This window comes from Macrobrachium rosenbergii, chromosome 44 (assembly GCF_040412425.1).
Source record: "Macrobrachium rosenbergii isolate ZJJX-2024 chromosome 44, ASM4041242v1, whole genome shotgun sequence".
Lineage (NCBI taxonomy): Eukaryota > Metazoa > Arthropoda > Malacostraca > Decapoda > Palaemonidae > Macrobrachium > Macrobrachium rosenbergii.
Window position 1 is genome coordinate 16,769,154 of NC_089784.1, and position 17,890 is coordinate 16,787,043.

Consider the following 17,890-nt stretch of genomic DNA (forward strand, 5'->3'; position numbering starts at 1 on the left):
TAACAGGTGATAAAAATTATTAGGGATAAAAAGCTGTAGGGTAAAAAATAACTGGGTAAAAAATAACAGGGGATAAAATTAACAGGGGTAAATTAAGAAGTAACAGGGGAAAAAATAACAGACGGTAAAAAATAACGGGGTAAAAAAATAACGGGTAAAAAACAGCAGGAGTAAAATGGGGTAAAAATAACAGGGGTAAAAAATATCAGATGGTAAAAAATAACAGGGATTAAAAATAACAGGGGTAAAAATAACATGGTGTAAAAAATAACATGGTGTAAAAAATAACGGGGGTAAAAAGTAACAGTGGTAAAAAACAGGGTTAGAATATTTGGGGAATTGATTTTTACTCTAGATGTACCGGTTACATAAAATAATAAACAGAAAGTAATATAAGCCTCTATGGTACTGAGCCTCGGAAAACGAAAAATGTGGAAATCTTTTTCATAATTCAAAGGTTCCGGTCCAAAGTCAGAATGGTAAATAGAAGAGTTTTTTCTCTCAGTTTTACGAAGTAATTGAATGGTCGTTATTTCCAGTAACGAAAACCCCATACTAAAAGTGGAGGATCAAGAAACGGAACCCTGAAGTAGTGGATTGCCTCTCAGAACTCAGTCTATAAATAGCAAGAGTGAGAATAGGGACTGTTGTCAGCGGCGATATCACGAAGTTGAAAGTTGTAAAGGATGCTAGCAGATACAACAGAACTTTAAGAATAGTGGTGTTTACGTGAAGGAATCCCACAGGTGCGCAGACTGAGTTAGATGGAGGCAAATGATGCAGGGTCTTCATACCAGTGTCATGAGCAACAGACGGGAGGAAGTTCGTCTCACGTACCGCCCGTGGTCTTGCCATACCTCTAGCTGGTGCTCTTGCTCCACTGCAGGTCTGTGAAACAATGAATAGAACACTACTGTTACTCTTCTTGTATCCGATTTTTTTTTACGCTGTCACTGATACTGGCACTCTTGCTGCACTCACAGCAAAACTGTTGTTATCTATTAATCTTGCTAGTCAGGTCTATGACAGATAGCTGTGTATGCTGCTGCTGCTGCTCTTTTTGACAGATAAACAGAGATTAATCATTTCTGTTCTAATCACTGTATTCAGCATTTAAATCTCGACAGAGTCCACTTGTATTTGTGTTCGAAATGATTCTGATTTGTAAAGACTGAAAGAGCTTATGTGCTACAGGCACAGTCTATGATAAAACTGATAAAATTTCTTTTTACAGCAGAGTGATGAAATAAATAATGACTTCCTATTTTTCTATACAGTACGGGTTCTTAATAGCAATAGTTACTGCTTCGTATGTTATCAAAATTCGTTCATCTCAGTGAACTGTCTTTCCTGTTAATGTCATCCCCTTTATCAAACCTCTGATGATCAGAGCATCGATTGCGTCATTTCCTGAAGCAAATTTGTTATACAATACTGTACGTCTTGATCTGCAGAAATGTTTAGCAAAGCTACCCATCAGTCATTTAGCACTTTCTTTCTTGATGGCTTCGCTTGGTAACAGAAAACGTCTCTCTCTCTCTCTCTCTCTCTCTCTCTCTCTCTCTCTCTCTCTCTCTCTCTCTCTCTCTCTCACACACACACACACCACACACATATACATACATATATGCGCTCGCACTTTTCCTCATCTGTCATTTGGTTTATGTACGAGTCCCCCAAACAGTTTCTTATTATAAATGAAAAAAATCTCTGGTGCAGTTTTCTGTCCAACAGTACCTCTAGGTGCTCAACTCCCCAAGCACGGGATTTTTGCTTTTCTTCACCTAAGAGATAGAACAAGTTTGAAGCAGATCAAAAATTCTTAAATATTATTTAATCGCTGATAACGATAGTCAAAGTGAGTTCATCACCCATGTAGATAATTATAAAAGATAGCAGGTCTTGGTATCAAACACTTAAAAGAATTTCAAAGGAGATCTAAAAATGAAACGTAGGCTCTGGATTCCTTCTGCAACCGAGATGTCCATTTAGAGAGCTACCTTCGCAAGAATCAGTATTGTTTGTTCATCTAGAATAGCTTGTGTCGTGTAGTGCAGTCGTGGTGTCTTCTGATCTGCAGTGTTTAAGCGAGGCACAATTTCATCCGTGTGTGCATTGTGTTTTGTGTGCTTATGTATGTGTGTGTATGTATATATATATATATATATATATATATATATATATATATATATATATATATATATATATATATATATAGAGAGAGAGAGAGAGAGAGAGAGAGAGAGAGAGAGAGAGAGAGAGAAAGGACATAATTAGTATGGAAGAACAAGTCACAAAGTCACACGCATTGACACTAAAGAGGGCCACCGTACATTGCTAGTATACATGTTTTGTAAATACTGCTACAGTCGTAGTCGTATGTGGTATCATAAGTCACCCTACAGTAGAAACTGAATAAGATTTCAGTCGTTCGCTTTCATCTGTGGTAAGATAACTTTTCATGGAATTAGTCAGATCACAATCACTGCGAATGGAGGACACTCAATCGGATGTTAATTCGTAACTTTCTAGCAGATTTTCGACCACATGAGAATAGTCTTGTTCATGATCAAAGTCACTCATTTGATTGACCCAACAGGAATTTCAATCAGTAGTGTATCTGCTTTCTTGGCATAAAAGTATGATCTTACCCGCAGGTTGCTAGTTGTGTGACTATGGCTATTTTCGCACAGTTGTAAAATTGCGCTACTTATTGTATATCTGCTCTTTTGTTTGTGAGAATATTGCCCGGGGTTGCAACAGCGTACGCCTAATGCAACTCAGTCTTTATTTTCTCTAATTTTTGATGTGTTGAAATACCTTAGCTGCATGTTTACTTCTGCTGTATTGGTGAAGTGGTTTCTTCGCTGTTGCTGGAAGAGCGGTCTCGACGCCTGGTTTCCAGTTGGTTTTAACCAAAGCTTCGTCTTGACTTTTAATTCTGGGTGTTCTGGTCATAGTGCTTCTGACTGCCTGAGGTGCCTATGTTCTTTGATTACTACTGTAGTAGTCGTTTAATTCACGGGGTTGATTCTGTTTGTGATTACATGGATTAAATGTATGTACAGTATGTGTGCGTGTGTGTGTATATATATATATATATATATATATATATATATATATATATATATATATATATATATATATATATATATATATATATATATATGTACTTACAACCCCGTATAGAAACAGAGCTAAGCTGATATGAATGTATTATACCACGGTTAGTCTTCCCTGCTCAAGTGTTTAGATTGTTTCATTTTGAATATGTGGCGTTAGTTTTTTTCCAAGATCAGTTGTTTGTGCTCTATAAAATTGTCAGCTTCATTGAAAGCGTATGGTTATATTTTATTAACACTAATTGTCAATGTGCATTAAGTAATAATTTTTAGTCAAGTTTTATTCATGAAAGGCACTTCATGTGTATTTCACTTAGGATATTATATATTGGATGCAGAATAGTATTTTATTTTTGCATTTTCTATAATTTATTTTGTGTACTTTTTTTTGAGGACCGCCTCTTGGATTTTAAGGATTAAATTAACATAAGTATTATTTCCGTGTCAGAAAATTTTTCTTGCGTTTTAATAGTTAATGTTGCAATGTATCTTTTTGTCAATTGTCTCTATTTTTAGCATATTTACTGTCTTATACTTTCGAAATGTGTAGTTTTAGATAATTTGTGTTGTGCTTTGTATTTCTTGCAATTTGATTATGCAATTTTGGTTCAGTTCTCAAATTCTCAGTTTAAAATTGAAAAGAGGCTAAGTGGCACTTTCGGCACGAATTAAAGACAGGATATGCCTTGTATGCCAGACTAGAGATGTTAAGTGTTTTCCTTTGGCTCGAGAATTACTCTGACAGACCTTTCATTTTTATAGGAATAACGATTAATTTTTCAATGAACATTTCCTGGGGGGAACTCAGCGCTGCGGTGATTATAAATAATCGTGGGACAAAACAGATGGAGTACACAAACTTCTCAAAACAGGCACACTAATGACACTTGAAGGAATTTTTTCTCTTTTACACAAAAGTGCCATAACCCAAATGAGGCCAAATTAATGACCCATATGAACCCAGATGATGCCAAATAGTGGTACTGTTTGGATAATTTACCTCTCGAAAGATTTCGTTGTCAGTTACCTTGAAGCTCTCTGTAGGGATGAGAAGTCTTCCATGAACTCTTTTGTATTTCCACTACATATTTATGATGAAAGGTTTTCAGTGACAGTGAACACTTGCACAGTATTTGTCATCAAATTTTATTTCAAAAATTCATTCGAATATTTAAAGCAGAAAAACGATCAGGCTTTGACCTATATTATTTCCAGGCATTTTTTAAGTGGTAGTTCAATGCCACTCCTACAGTTCGTTATGATTGTATTTGAAATCATTTGACTGTTGATGGCGTTTATGTCAAACTGACTTTCCCTTCAAGGTGAAGACAATGACAATGTACCATCTCAGTTTGCCAAAAACAGTAGTGGTTCTTATGGCCGTTCAGGTAAAGCAGGTAATCCATATAAAAGGACTTAATATTGATTTTTCGTTCTGCTGCCTTTCGTAGCGTTTGTGACCTTGAAAACGAATGGCAGATTTGGAAATACTTTTGTGTGCATAGGGACACAACGTTAAGTTAATCCGCCGCCTCTGTTTCGTGGCCTTTCCTATTATACAATACTGGTTCCTTGCTCGATGTGCCTAGGACACTCTTCGGGTAAAACTGCCCGTCTTAACCGAGCTACGTATTCAGTCAAGCATCAGATATGAAATTAAATGTGTTTTTTTTATAAATTTACGTTTTCAAGCTCCAGTGCTGTTATTTTCCACAAATGTTCAACGTTGCAGTGTTACCCACAGCGATGTTATGCCAGCTGGAAATAGGCCCGTAATTCAGCCAATCAGAGGGTCGGTTCCTCCTCATTTGTTTTGATTGGCCTATGAGGTGTTCCAGGCAACCGGAACTTAGGAAGTCTGGACTCTGGAAGAACGGTGCGGTGTTATGACTGTGGGTCGTCCGTAGGACTCAGCAAGTTTTGCGGAATTTTACACATTTCCTGGACGTTGTTGTGAAAAGGTATGTTTTGCTGTGGTTTGATTCATCCACTGAGCCAGGTCATTTGATTCAATATAGATTATTAAAAGTCATGAAGGCGTTTCATCATGAAATTGTAATGTATCCAAAGAAACGGCTTTATGGCAGATCGTTCTTGTCGAGAAAATGGACTCTGGCATAACTTGAAAGCCAGAAATATTGCGTATATAGGAAAAAGATTAGTGATTTATGAAAATATTCCTTGAAAGAGGGCGATTAGAGTGATTGGGCAGCAGGTTTGAAAACCCTGGGTTTTAATTTATACCGTTACAGGACCTCCTATAAGTCTTCATTTAGTCCAGCTAAAAGCGCTACTTGAGACATCAGTTTGTGGTAAGGGTGGTGTTATTCTCCCGACTGTGTGTAATATAATGAAGTAAATTAGCCGTACAGTCGGTTGATGAACATTGCTAATGTCCAACCCCTCCCCCAACCCACCCCAAACCCCCATCCCCATCCCCCCCCATCCCCATCCCCATCCTCAACCCCCATCCTCAACCCCATCCCGTCCGTCGATTGAGGTAAGATTAGGATCTTCACCGCCCACTCGAGGGTCGGATAAGCGATAATTTCTTTATGGGTATTCTGCAAGAACCTTGTCTGAGGTATTTAAAGGTTTTTGTTATAATTGTTGACAAACTGACGTAATCAAGATCTCGGTTATAACGGTTTTCCTTGAAAAATCTTTATACAAGGCGGTGGTGTTCAGGGAACTCGATCTTTCCGGTATGTCGTAAGCTTTCTCGTGAGGGGAGAATGAAGACTATCCTTGAATCTTTTCATGAAGAGTATTCTTGACATCTAACTGAGCAACATGTTCTCGTTTCAATAACACCGCCATTAGACGTATGTCATAAAAGTAAACAACCTACGAAATAGCCACAGTACACATTCATGTAATTAAAATCCAATACCAATTAATATCAATGATTTATGGAAACAAATATTTCATTAACATTTCCTTGTTTAAATCGTGGCTTCCTTTCCGTCGACACCTACGTAATGTATCTTTGGTGCAGTGCAATTAAGTTTTTATGGCATTGCCGAGAAGTTTAGTCTTTGACACTGAAAAAAAACGCAAGAAGTAAACAGGATTGTTTTACATAAGCTTTCTAAAATCAGAATGTTTAAAATCTTATGGATGTTGAAGTTACTGGTTGAATATGTCGTTACTTCAATACCAAATTTAAACTTCTGGTAGAGGTTGGTTCTAAACGTTACAACGCATTGAGTATATGTTTGATTGTGAGTTTAACTTCTGAAATGTTTGTTTTATATCAACTGAAACCCTTTGCTACCACAAGTTTACCGTTCAAAGCAACTCATAATGGGGTCAGAATTATCCTTCAATTCCTCGCTTGCTGCCAGTGCGAGAGTGTCTTCAATGGACCCTGCCATACGTATTAAGAGCCAAATGGTTCACATTTAGTTTTTGCACAAATGTTGTAACCTGTCACTGGCTGTCCATCGTCTATGATGAGCAGCGCTATAGAGACACTTCAGAAAATTTGATTAGGTCTTTGGGATCCGCTTGCATCCGATGGAGTCATGCAAGATACCACTCCCTCTCCCTCTTCCCTCTCCCTCTTCCCTCTCCCTCTTCCCTCTCCCTCTTCCCACTCCGTCTTCCCTTTCCCTCTTCCCTCTCCCCACTCCCTCTTCCCTCTCCCTCTCCTCTCCTCTCCTCTCCCCTTCCGCCTCCCCCTCTCCCTGTTCCCATCCTTCTCCCTCTCCCTTCCCCTCTCCCTCCCTCTCCCTCTCCCCCCTCCTCCCCCTCCTCTCCCCTCCTCTCCCTCCCTCCCCCTCTCCTTCTCCCTCTCCCCTCTTCCTCTCTCCTCTTCCCTGTTCCCTTCTCCCTCTTCCCTCTTCCCTGTTCCCTCCTCCCTGTTCCCTCTTCCCTCTCCCTGTTCCCTCTCCCTGTTCCCTCTCCCTGTTCCCTCTTCCCTCTCCCTCTTCCCTCTTCTCCCTCTCCCTCTTCCCACTCCTCTCTCTGTTCTTCTCCTCTTCCCCTCTCTCCTCTCTCCCTCTCCATCTTCCTCTCCCTCTCCCTCTCCCTCTCCCTCTCCATCTTCCCTCCCTCCTCCCTCTTCTCTCTCTCCCTCTCCCTCTTCCTCTCCCTCTCCCTCTCTCCCTCCTCCTCCTCTCCTTCTCTCCCTCTTTCCTGTTACCTACTCCATCTTCTCCTTCTCCTTCTCCTTCTCCCTCCCTCTCCTTCTCCCTCCCTCTCCTTCCCTCTTCCATCTCTCCATCTCTCTCTCTCTCTCTCTCTCTCTCTCTCTCTCTCTCTCTCTCTCTCTCTCTCTCTCTCTCAGTACACCACGTTCATTCGCAAGAGAAGGAAGTCTGTTCGATTTCAAAAGCTCAGAAAGGACAAAACCTCTTCATATTACATGGTGAATTAGTGAAAGCAAAGCCTGAGTCACAAAAATGTAACATGTCCTCTTTCTCCCTTGTTTCCGGTTGGTGATGGTTCCACGTCAATTTGGGTTTCCTTCATGACGCCCTTTGGATTTTTCTCGTTCATTTTATTCTCTCTTCCGTGATCGTCTGTCCATGTCTTTGGCGCCTCCCGAGTTGGCAAAATCTTTTGTTTATTGCGGTGTGTGCCAACTAGGTTGTCTTTTAAGATATCTAGCTTCATCAAATTAGACGGTGCGTATGTTTAATCATCAGTTTATTCTTTCACTGGATATTTAAAATGGTTTGGATAGGTGTTCATGTTAGGATTTTACTTACATTTTCTTTGAATTTCAACCTAGATTTGCGACCATGTGAAAAATCGGGTCTGGTGCGAAGGATTACTTCAGAATAGAATAGAATATATAATTTAGGCCAAATGCCACGCGCTGGGACCTATGAGATCATTCAGCTCTGAACGGGAAATTGACAGTCAGTAAGAAAGTTTTAAACATTTAACAGGAAAATCTCGTAGTTGCATTAGGAAACAATTTTTAGAAAGGGTGGGAAGACAGATGAAAGAAAGAGAATATGAACAGAGGTACAGTAAAAATAAATGAGAGGTTACTACCAGGGGCCGAAGGGAAGCTGCGAAGGCCTTTAATTAATGCTTGCAGTGCACCACAGAGGTGCACTGACAGCAATACCTTCCTACGGGGGAAGGGCTATTTCAGGCTATTTTGTATACAGTGGCGTCTGGCGCCCACTTTTCATTGGCTACCTTCATTTATATTGAGACGATCTAGACAATCTCGAAGCTCTTCCAAAAATACAAGCACTATTCTGTTTCACGTTTTGCTTTACTGTAATGTGTATAGGCTATGACATGTAAGTTTCTCTCTATAAGTCAAGTAACATAAATTTTACTTGTCAATCTATATAGTTAGGGTACTGTTTTAGTTTTCCCTCTTCAGTGGACGCTGAATAGTTGATAAAACTGATTGCCGTGGGTGAAGCAGAAAGTCCAGCTTTTGCCGGAACTCCTTAGTAGGACTGTGAAATCCAGAAACAAGTGCACCCTCTGAGGGCCATGACCAATGTAGCAACTCCCTCACAGAAGCGATGCTTTCATATTTTCTAGATAGGCAGGGACTCTGTCTGCCCATGCTGATGTACGTGTATACACACATGTACATTATATATATATATATATATATATATATATATATATATATATATATATATATATATATATATATATATATATATATATATATAAAATATATCTATCTATTATCTATTTATCTATCTATATATATATATATATATATATATATATATATATATATATATATATATATATATATATATATATATATAATCATTAAGCTATAAAAGCCGTTTCATATCCAATTATTACTTCGGTAATAATCCGGAAGGGAATTATCACCGATAGGGAATTCTTTGAAGTTATAAATGGATTGGTTGAGTCTCCGCTGACACAGTACCTTCCAGCGACTCCAGTTGGCGGTAACCTCTGAGCCATCAAGAGAGGTCTAAGTTAATGCCAAATCTGCCGTACTTGTTTACCCATCGAGAGCGGGGACTTTCGGCATTAACTCACCTTCACCATGATAGCTAATTGGTACAGTCTATCATATATATGTATACATTTATAGACATACACATATACATACATATACATATATACATACACACACACACACACACACACACACACACACATATATATATATATATATATATATATATATATATATATATATATATATATATATATATATACATATAATATATTCACATATATAAACATAATTGCTTCAGTGAAGGTGATGTGTGTCTGTATTGGTTTTCTACATATTGACATAGTATCCGCTTGGGACTCTGTAATGTAACGAGTTATATTAGCTAGCAAGTAAGTCACACTTTGACCAATCAATCATTCAGAACACGAACAGACATGTGGACGGTAGTCGGTGGTGCCAGAGGTGTTATTGATAACCTCCCGATTCTTAGCACCCCTTTGGGGTTGATATCCGTGACCCACCACATTCGACTAACCCCAACGAAATAAATGTTTGCTTAAGTCAACAGAGGCATTGCAGGCTTACCTTGATCGGCCCCAATTCGTTTCCCCGTATCTGGCCACCCATGAGATAGTTAAAGTTCTAACTTCGGTGGTCTGGTAAGTCAAGTGGGCTTGACTTCATCGTATATGTTGAAAAGCTACGCAGAAGACTAAAATCAAACATGGGAATTCTACAGTCCCTGGCAGCATTAGGGTGTATGTGTCTGGGTGTGTATATGTGGTATAACTTACCTGTCAGGATTCTTGGGAAGCTACACTTTTGTGATCTACTTTGCTTTTCAGATTTATTTTGGCGTACGTGAACTTTAACGATTACTCGAGAATACAGGTACTGTGTTGTTAACAATCAAACTCACTCTCTCTCTCTCTCTCTCTCTCTCTCTCTCTCTCTCTCTCTCTCTCTCTCTCTCTCTCTCTCTCTCTCTCATTATATGTTAAATGCCTAAATTCAAGTCATTTATTTTCCATTTACAGATTTCAAGACTTGGACCGTGAGGAACAGTCAGTATCTTCTCAGACCTGTCGTTTCGTGTCAGGTTCCAGCAGGACCCACCAGTGGGTCCTGGGTTCCAGCAGCCCTGGAGCGAGATCGTCATACCGAATACAAGACTTGACCAGGTAAGGAATCATCACTTAGTAGTGCTGTTGCATCGATAATGGAATGAGTGCAGTTCTTAACATCCTCGCATGAAATATGAAATGTGGGGCTCTTAGGTTGGGATGGTTTTTTGGTTGTAGTTGTAGCTTTTGATGAAGGTGATGGTACGTGCATATCATGACAGAGAAATTAAACCGGCCCATTATGTCTGGTATTAAATCATAATACTGTCATGAAAGTTTGAAAGCATAGGCGTGTTAGTTAACATGTTAATTTTTTGCTAGTGACTGTTTTCGCATTTTTGTTTTTCAAAGGAGCTGAAAATGCCATCTTTCATTTTGGCACAATTTCGGACATTTAAAAATCCCAAAATTGATACTTCCCATAATAGGGTAGCGCCGTCAGTGCACCGCACGTGGTGCACTCTAGGCATTATTAAAAGGTGTTTACAGCGTCCCTTCGGTCCTTAGCATCACCCGCTTGTTAGCCTTTTACTTGACGCCCACCTTTTATTTTGCTGTCCAACCACTCCAGCTCTCTCTTTTCACTGTCTTAAGCACTGAATGGCTGAAAGCACCACTATGAGATACCATAGGGTGTGTAAATCAGAGCGTTAAATAATGACGTCTGAAGAGTGGAATGGCATGAGGCAGTGAGTGGATGAGCTGACAGTGTTCCTGGGTGAGTTTTGTTTAAATGTCAGCTGCTGAAGTACAGCTTCGTCAGCTGTGTCAATGGCGTTTACCCATGAATCTCTTCTATCATGAAATATAATTCACAAGCAACTCAGTTGTCTTATGTTGAATGGTTATCGACTGACGCTGTTGTTGACCTCCATGGTAATAAGCCAAGCAGAGAATTATCAATTTCAGATGCTTCTCTTAACCTTTGCAAATGCTTATCGTCTTACAATTTTTCCCCCATTCTTTTGCTCTTATACATTTCTTGATTAGGCTTTCCTATACAGTATCTATATTCTGGTCAGCTCTTCAGTGACTGGTTTAAGTTGTTTTTAGCATACTGTTATCCCTGATAGCCATGGGGATTTCCATTTGCCATCTCAAAAGAACCCTTTCATCTCTTTAATGACAGATTCTATTTTAGTCCCTCTCTCGTGTAGCATCCTATAGTTACCCTTCATTTTCTCCAGTTCTGACGATTTTCAAAACACTCCATAAATATTACACTGTTTCTTTTCAATTTGTCACCATACCAATGGCTAGTGGTGTCGGTAAACCAAAACTGTCGGGAAAAAAAAACTACATCCAATTTTTTCACGACGTATTCGCGACACATGACGTCAGCAAGTGTTATAGAACCGGAATTATTAGAGTTTTAGACTTTTTGGAAGTCAGTGTAAGCAGTGAACGTTAAGCAGGATATACAAGATAAAACAGTCAAGCGCGGTTAATCGAGGGATTGAAAATAGAAATAGCTTAGGTTTATTCTTCAAGTTGCTTGCCAATTAGTGTTTTTCGCGGGGTGGGGTGTGCCTTCAGTCAATACAGACGTAAAATATACGCGTTACTATAAAGCATATAATGGTTGGAATTGAAAACCTATTAATGCTAGTATGAAAAGCAAATACAATAGGATAGTTCTTTTATTCCCATCACAACAATCAGGAGACTAACAGTCTGCCTGAATAGACTGTAGTAGCATAAGCCAAATATGCCTGAATAGACTGTAGTATAGCATAAGCCCAATAACAAGCGGTATATATATAGATTAATAATTCCTGCCTTGTATACTAGCACGCTCTATGACTATTAGTATCGAGATAATGAAGGTATTTTCCTCGTGTACAGAGACTCAGTGATACTGTAGTATGTAACGATTTATTGGTAGTGATTCTCTATTCAGGTGGGATTATCATGGCTGTAATATCGTAAGATAAGAGTATAACTCCCTATTTTAATTCCCATGCCTTTAGAATGGTTATTGTGGCATGGTTTTATGAAATATTTCATAAGACTCTTTGCACGAATATACTTTGAGGGCCTCATTCAAATGAAGGGAATGGACGAGTGCAGAGTAAGAGAGGCAGGATGTTATGAAATAATTTTGGTAGAAGTAAAAAATTAATACCATCATGATCAGTTCCAATAACGTGATGGAGACAGCTCGTGAAGTCGTCCCATTTAGCTGTAGTGGTTTCACTGGTTCAACATTGTCATCTCCTATGTTAAGTTTAAACATAAATGCCTTTGGTGTCGATTTCATGAAGGTCGAAGTAGTTGCTTAAGTTTGATGTATGCCCGGTAAAGGTTTGATATTAATGTTACCTGGAGTAAAGAATTTTAGATTATATGACGATATCTATTTTCCAACATGGCACTAACCACCAGTGTTTATGTCCTTGGCCCACACGTAGTTACACACACTTGTTATATTTCTTTAAGGGGATTATAAGTATTTTGGAAAACAAGTAATTCCTTGCCACATCGTTTTAAGGGATTAGAAGTATTTTGGAAAACAAGTAATTACTTGCCATATCGTTTTAGGTGATTAGAAGTATTTTGGAAAACAAGTAATTACTTGCTATATTGTTTTAGGAGGAATAGAAGTATTTTGGAAAACAAGCAAGTGATTACTTGCCATATTGCTTTAGGGGGATTAGAGGTATTTTTGGGAAATAATGTACTGCTAGTTCGTTTCATTAAACTGCTAGTTCTTCAGTACATAGAGATGGGTCTATCACCTGAAGATTGGCTCCTAATCTTTTGGTTAACATTTGTATTTAATCCCACTGTTGACATTGTTTCATTAGCGTCTGCAAAAAAAAAAAAAATCAATTTTCAATATATTTGCTATTTTATGTTTACTGTAACTTGTAATCTTGTATGCAAAACAATGCTTCGTCACGTTTTCAAGTACTCCATCTTCCTCCACAAGAGCACAAGTTAAAAAAATTAGAAAGTTTGGATAAGACAGGAGACGATACAAATATATTGATTGACAAAGCCTCTTTATATTATGTAGTAAATCAATGAAGACAAAGTTTGAGCCAACGAAAATGTAGCATATCCCGTTTCTATGTTTCTCGTGAGATTCTTCTCTGCCTCTGGTACTCGGTTGATGTTTCCATGACAATTAATATTTCCTTCAAGACGCTGGCTGGATTTTCGCGTTCAGTTACTCTGTCTTTCGCGATCGTCCATTCCTTGGTGCCCAACGAGTTGACAAAATCTTTTATTTATTGTTCCTTTATACCCATTTTTTGTCCATGGTAGCTGGTGTCGAACAGACAGTCTTTTAAGCTTGCTTCATAAAATTGCAAGGTATATGTCAATTTTTCATTTATTTTCTTACTGTACATTTCAAAATGACAGATACTTAAAAATGAAATCTACCCTCTTGCTTAGGCTGTCATGGCAAAATGTTACTTAGACACTTTCATTATTTCAGGCTATCTTGTATATAGTGGTGCCTAGGGCAGACTTTACATGTGTACCTTCATTTGGACAGTCTCGAAGTTCTACGGAATATTGCTAGCACTACTTCTCTACATATTCTGTATCGTGTTTTCCCCAACTGTAATGGGTATATGGCATTTAGGCTTCTTTCTATATGTCAGTCTGTACAGTAAGGGTATTAGTTTTATTTTTCCCTCTTCGGTTTGAGTATTTGATCAAATCGATAGCCGTCAGTGAAGCCGCAAATCCATCTTTTTCCCGGACCTCTGTAGTATGGCTGTAAAACAAGTCATAATTATTACTGTTGTAAATCACTACCAAATTTATTAAAAGGCTTTACCTTCTTAAGCTTCCACAGACTATAGTACATGTGAAAGAAAAGAAAAAAAAATAGCACACATGAATAGAAAGAAAAACGGAATAGGAGCACATGTTAAGTGTCAAGTCGCCCAGTCAATCAATTCCTGCTGTATCCTTGAGACGGCATAGCCACAGCGTCTCTCTGAATTCTTAGCAAAATGTGCACCCTCTGAAGGCCATGCATAGTATCTCGACTCCTTCGTGTTCATCCTAGAAGTTTTGCTTCTCTATACTCTGTACGAGCAGATACTCTGCATGTGTACGCTAATGTGCAAGCACAAATGTGCAAACAAGTACACACATATTCATTATATACACATAACTGTATATACACATACTGTTTTCCAATTTATCTCTTCTAGATCTCCGCCATTCCAGATCTCCGAACCTTTATGTGCAAATATATACACAAATAACTGCCAGTTGGAAAAACCATGACGAAATAACATACAACTTCCTACAGTTTTATTACCTACATAAAATTTCTTGGTAACAGTATGAACATTCAACAGTATCACATCAGTGTTAACGTAATTTTCAACTAGGTATTTGGGAAATTTGATTCATTTTCTTCTCTACTTTCACTTTACTTTGGGAGAGTCCTTGCTCCATTTTGTGTATGTGATGTAATACGTTATGTTAACTTGCACGTAAATTGCAATCATTCTGCGCACGAACAGAAACGTGGACCGTAGATGATGGTTCCAGAAGTGTTATTTATACCCTTCTGATTCTTAGCAACTTTCTTTGGAATAAGGTTAATTGCCGCTAATCACAGCATTCGACAAACCCCCAGCTACATAACTGACTACTTAGGTCAACAAAGGGACCGTGGTCTTGTCATGAAACGGTCCCATTTGGTTCCCCGTCTGTGGGCACCCATGAGAAAGTTTTGACGTCCTAAATTCTGTGATCTGATAAGTCAAGTGGGTTTCACTCCATCGACAATGTTGAAAAGCTAATGAGGGAGAATATAATTAAAAGTGGGAATTGTACAGTCCCTGGCAACATTAGGGGGCGTGTGCATCTGGCCGTGTTGGGTGGGGGGAGTCGCAGTTGCACTATGAATCAATTGTTAGGAGCGGGTGGATAGTAAGACGGAAGAAAGAGAATATGAAAAGAGGTACAGCAAAATGAACGAAAGGGTTTGCAGCTAGGGGCCGAAGGCATGCTGGAAAGAACCTCAAGTAATGCCTACAGTCCTCCGCACGAGGTTGACGGCACTACCCTCCTACGGGGGGAGAGACAGAAGTTTCATTGTGTCACTGGGCAAAGGAATTTGAACTGCTTCATGGACTGTTTTCTGTCATTCATGCAGTTGATTGGTATGGGTATTCAAGAGAGGTTTATTTATCGATATTCAGTATGTTTACCCCTCTCATAAAATTCCTAAGTTTTCTTTGACTTGAGTAATCGTAGAATTTGTTAATGCATTTTCTTCATTATGTTGTGGTGCCCTTTTCTTTTCATGAGTAGGCCTACGTGTGCTGTATGAGAAAGGCGGGGGTGTCACTTTGACCATCTGGCGGAAATTTATAAACATTTTGTTGGTACGGTTGTGTGAAACAAGTGGGATACTTGCCCGATACATTGGCCGGTGGTGTTGGTAAACCGAAATTGATATTGCATGTTAGCAAGTGTTATAGAACTGGATTTATTAGAGTTTTAGACTATTTGGAAGGCAGTGTTAAGCAATGAACTCAGTGGGATATGCCACAAAAAGCCAGGTATGGTTATTTGAGGTACTGAAATAAAGATATAGTTTAGGTTTATTCTTCAGTTTCTTGCCAACTAGTGTATTTTTTGGGTTCAGTCAATACAGACGTAAATGTACACGTAACTATAAACCATACCGTGGTTGGAATTGAAATCCTATTAACGTTAATATGAAAAACTATTGCAATAGGATATATTTTTTTTTTCCATCACAGCAATCAGGGGACTAACATTCTGCCTTATTAATAATGTAGTAGCATAAGCTTAATAACCAACAGGATATCGATTAATAATTACTGCCTTGTATACTTACACTTTCTGCGACCATTAGGATCGAGATTCTAAAGGTATTTTCCTCATGTACTGAGACTCAGTGATAGCGTAGTATATGACGATTTATTGGTAGTGATTAATTCTCTACTGAAATGTGATTATCACGGCCGTTATGTCGTAAGATATGTGTACTTAATGTAGAAATATACTTCTAGATAACTCACTATTTTAATTCCCATGCCTTCAGAATGGGGATTTTGGCGTAGTCTTATGAAACATTTCATTAAAGAGTCCTTGCATAAATATATAAAATCCTTGGGTATTAATATATTAAGGGAAATAGACGAGTGCAGATGAGAGGGGCAAGATGTTATGAAATAATTTTGATGAAACAAAGTCAATACCATAATGATCAGTTTCAATGACGTGATGGAAGTAGCTTGACGGGGACGTATTCCAAAGAGTGAAGTCGTCCCATTTAATTGTCCGGGTTTCACTGGCTCATCATTAAACAGTTTAGAAATTAATTCGTGTCGATTTAATAGAGGTCGAAATAGTTAACATAACTTTGATGTACCCCGGTGCATATTCCCGAGATTTATACTAGTATTTTTTTTTTTTTTTTTTTGACATGCCCCTATGTCCGGTTAGATTAATAGGGAAATTCCGTGTGATTTGGGTGAGGGAAACGTGATGAGATTATTTTCAAGCAAAGTCTATGGTTAGGTTTTAAGATATGGCGTCCCGCTTTTTTCAGGGAAAGGTCCCAGGCTGGCACAATACTTCAATACATCTCGGGAAAATGCATCCCGGGTAGCGGTTGGATGGTAATGTCACCTGGAGTATAGAATTTTAGATTATTTGCAGATATCTATTTTCCAACCCGTCTGTAGCAACCAGTGTTTATATCCTTGGCTCACGTGTAGTCACACGACTTGCTGTATTGCTTAGGGGGATTAGAAGTATTTTGGAAAACAAGTGATTACTTGCTATATTGCTTTAGGGGAATCATTAATATTTGGGGAATTAATGAAACAAACTGCTAGTTCTTCAATAAGTAGACAATTTTATGCTATGGGCGTATTAGCTGGAGACTGGCTCTTAATCTTTTGTCTAACATTCGTTTCTAATCTCACTGTTGGCACCACGTTCATTAACATATGCAGAAAAGAATCCATATTAAATAAATATATTGGCTATTTTGTGTCTACTATAACGTGTAATCTTGAATGAAAAGAGAATGTTTCATTAATTTTGCTTTGGGTTCAGAAGTTAAAATCCAATTAGACCCCATTGAATAATGGCACAATTTGACGCATAGAAGTTGAACATTGTTACTGATAAGAAACTTTGTCTCTCATTCCAGGTCGTGAAGTTACCATTCTCAACAGATAATAGGAAACGGAAAGGAGAAAGACAGGACGTTTGAACAGAAAACGAAGGTTGTTGCTTCTGGATGGATGTGGAGGAGAATACGTTTTAGAGAATACCCATTCTGAACAATAATAGGAAGCAGGAAAGGGGAGGACAGGACGTCTGAACAAGGAAAGACTTATGAACAGATATGGACGTATTCTTGGAGAGTACCCATCTGAACAATAATGGGAAACGGAAGGACAGGACGTCTGAAACAGGAAAGACTTATGAATAGATATGGACGAGAATATGTTTTGGAGAGTATCCATCTTGAGTAGTAATAGGAAACGGAAGGTCAAGGACGTCTGAAAAGAAAACGGGAGAGATGTTTCCCTGAACAGATACAGAGGGCAGTCGCTAACCTCCATATTCAAGTTAAACGCCGTCTGTTTATTTCCGGCTCCCTGGTACCAGAGGTGTTCATCTAAAAATTACCATACTATTCGACCGTTATGCAGCTCGGTGAGCGTCTACTTTTTCGCTATAGTACAAAGGAGGTAACT

At 38.6% G+C, this 17,890-nt stretch overlaps 1 long non-coding RNA gene across 2 annotated transcripts in view; it reads left to right on the plus strand.

The window, feature by feature from the left end:
- Positions 1-17,821, plus strand: part of LOC136829137 (uncharacterized) — a 170,016-nt gene extending 152,195 nt beyond the window's left edge. Inside the window, exons 1-3 of one of the 2 annotated variants that reach the window (XR_010850310.1) lie at positions 4,957-5,083; positions 10,083-10,226; positions 17,338-17,821. This is a non-coding gene — a long non-coding RNA (uncharacterized lncRNA). Of the gene's footprint in view, positions 1-4,956; positions 5,084-10,082; positions 10,227-17,337 lie in introns of those variants that run through there. The other variant, XR_010850311.1, reaches the window with a different exon arrangement.
- The last annotated feature ends 69 nt before the right edge of the window (positions 17,822-17,890 follow it).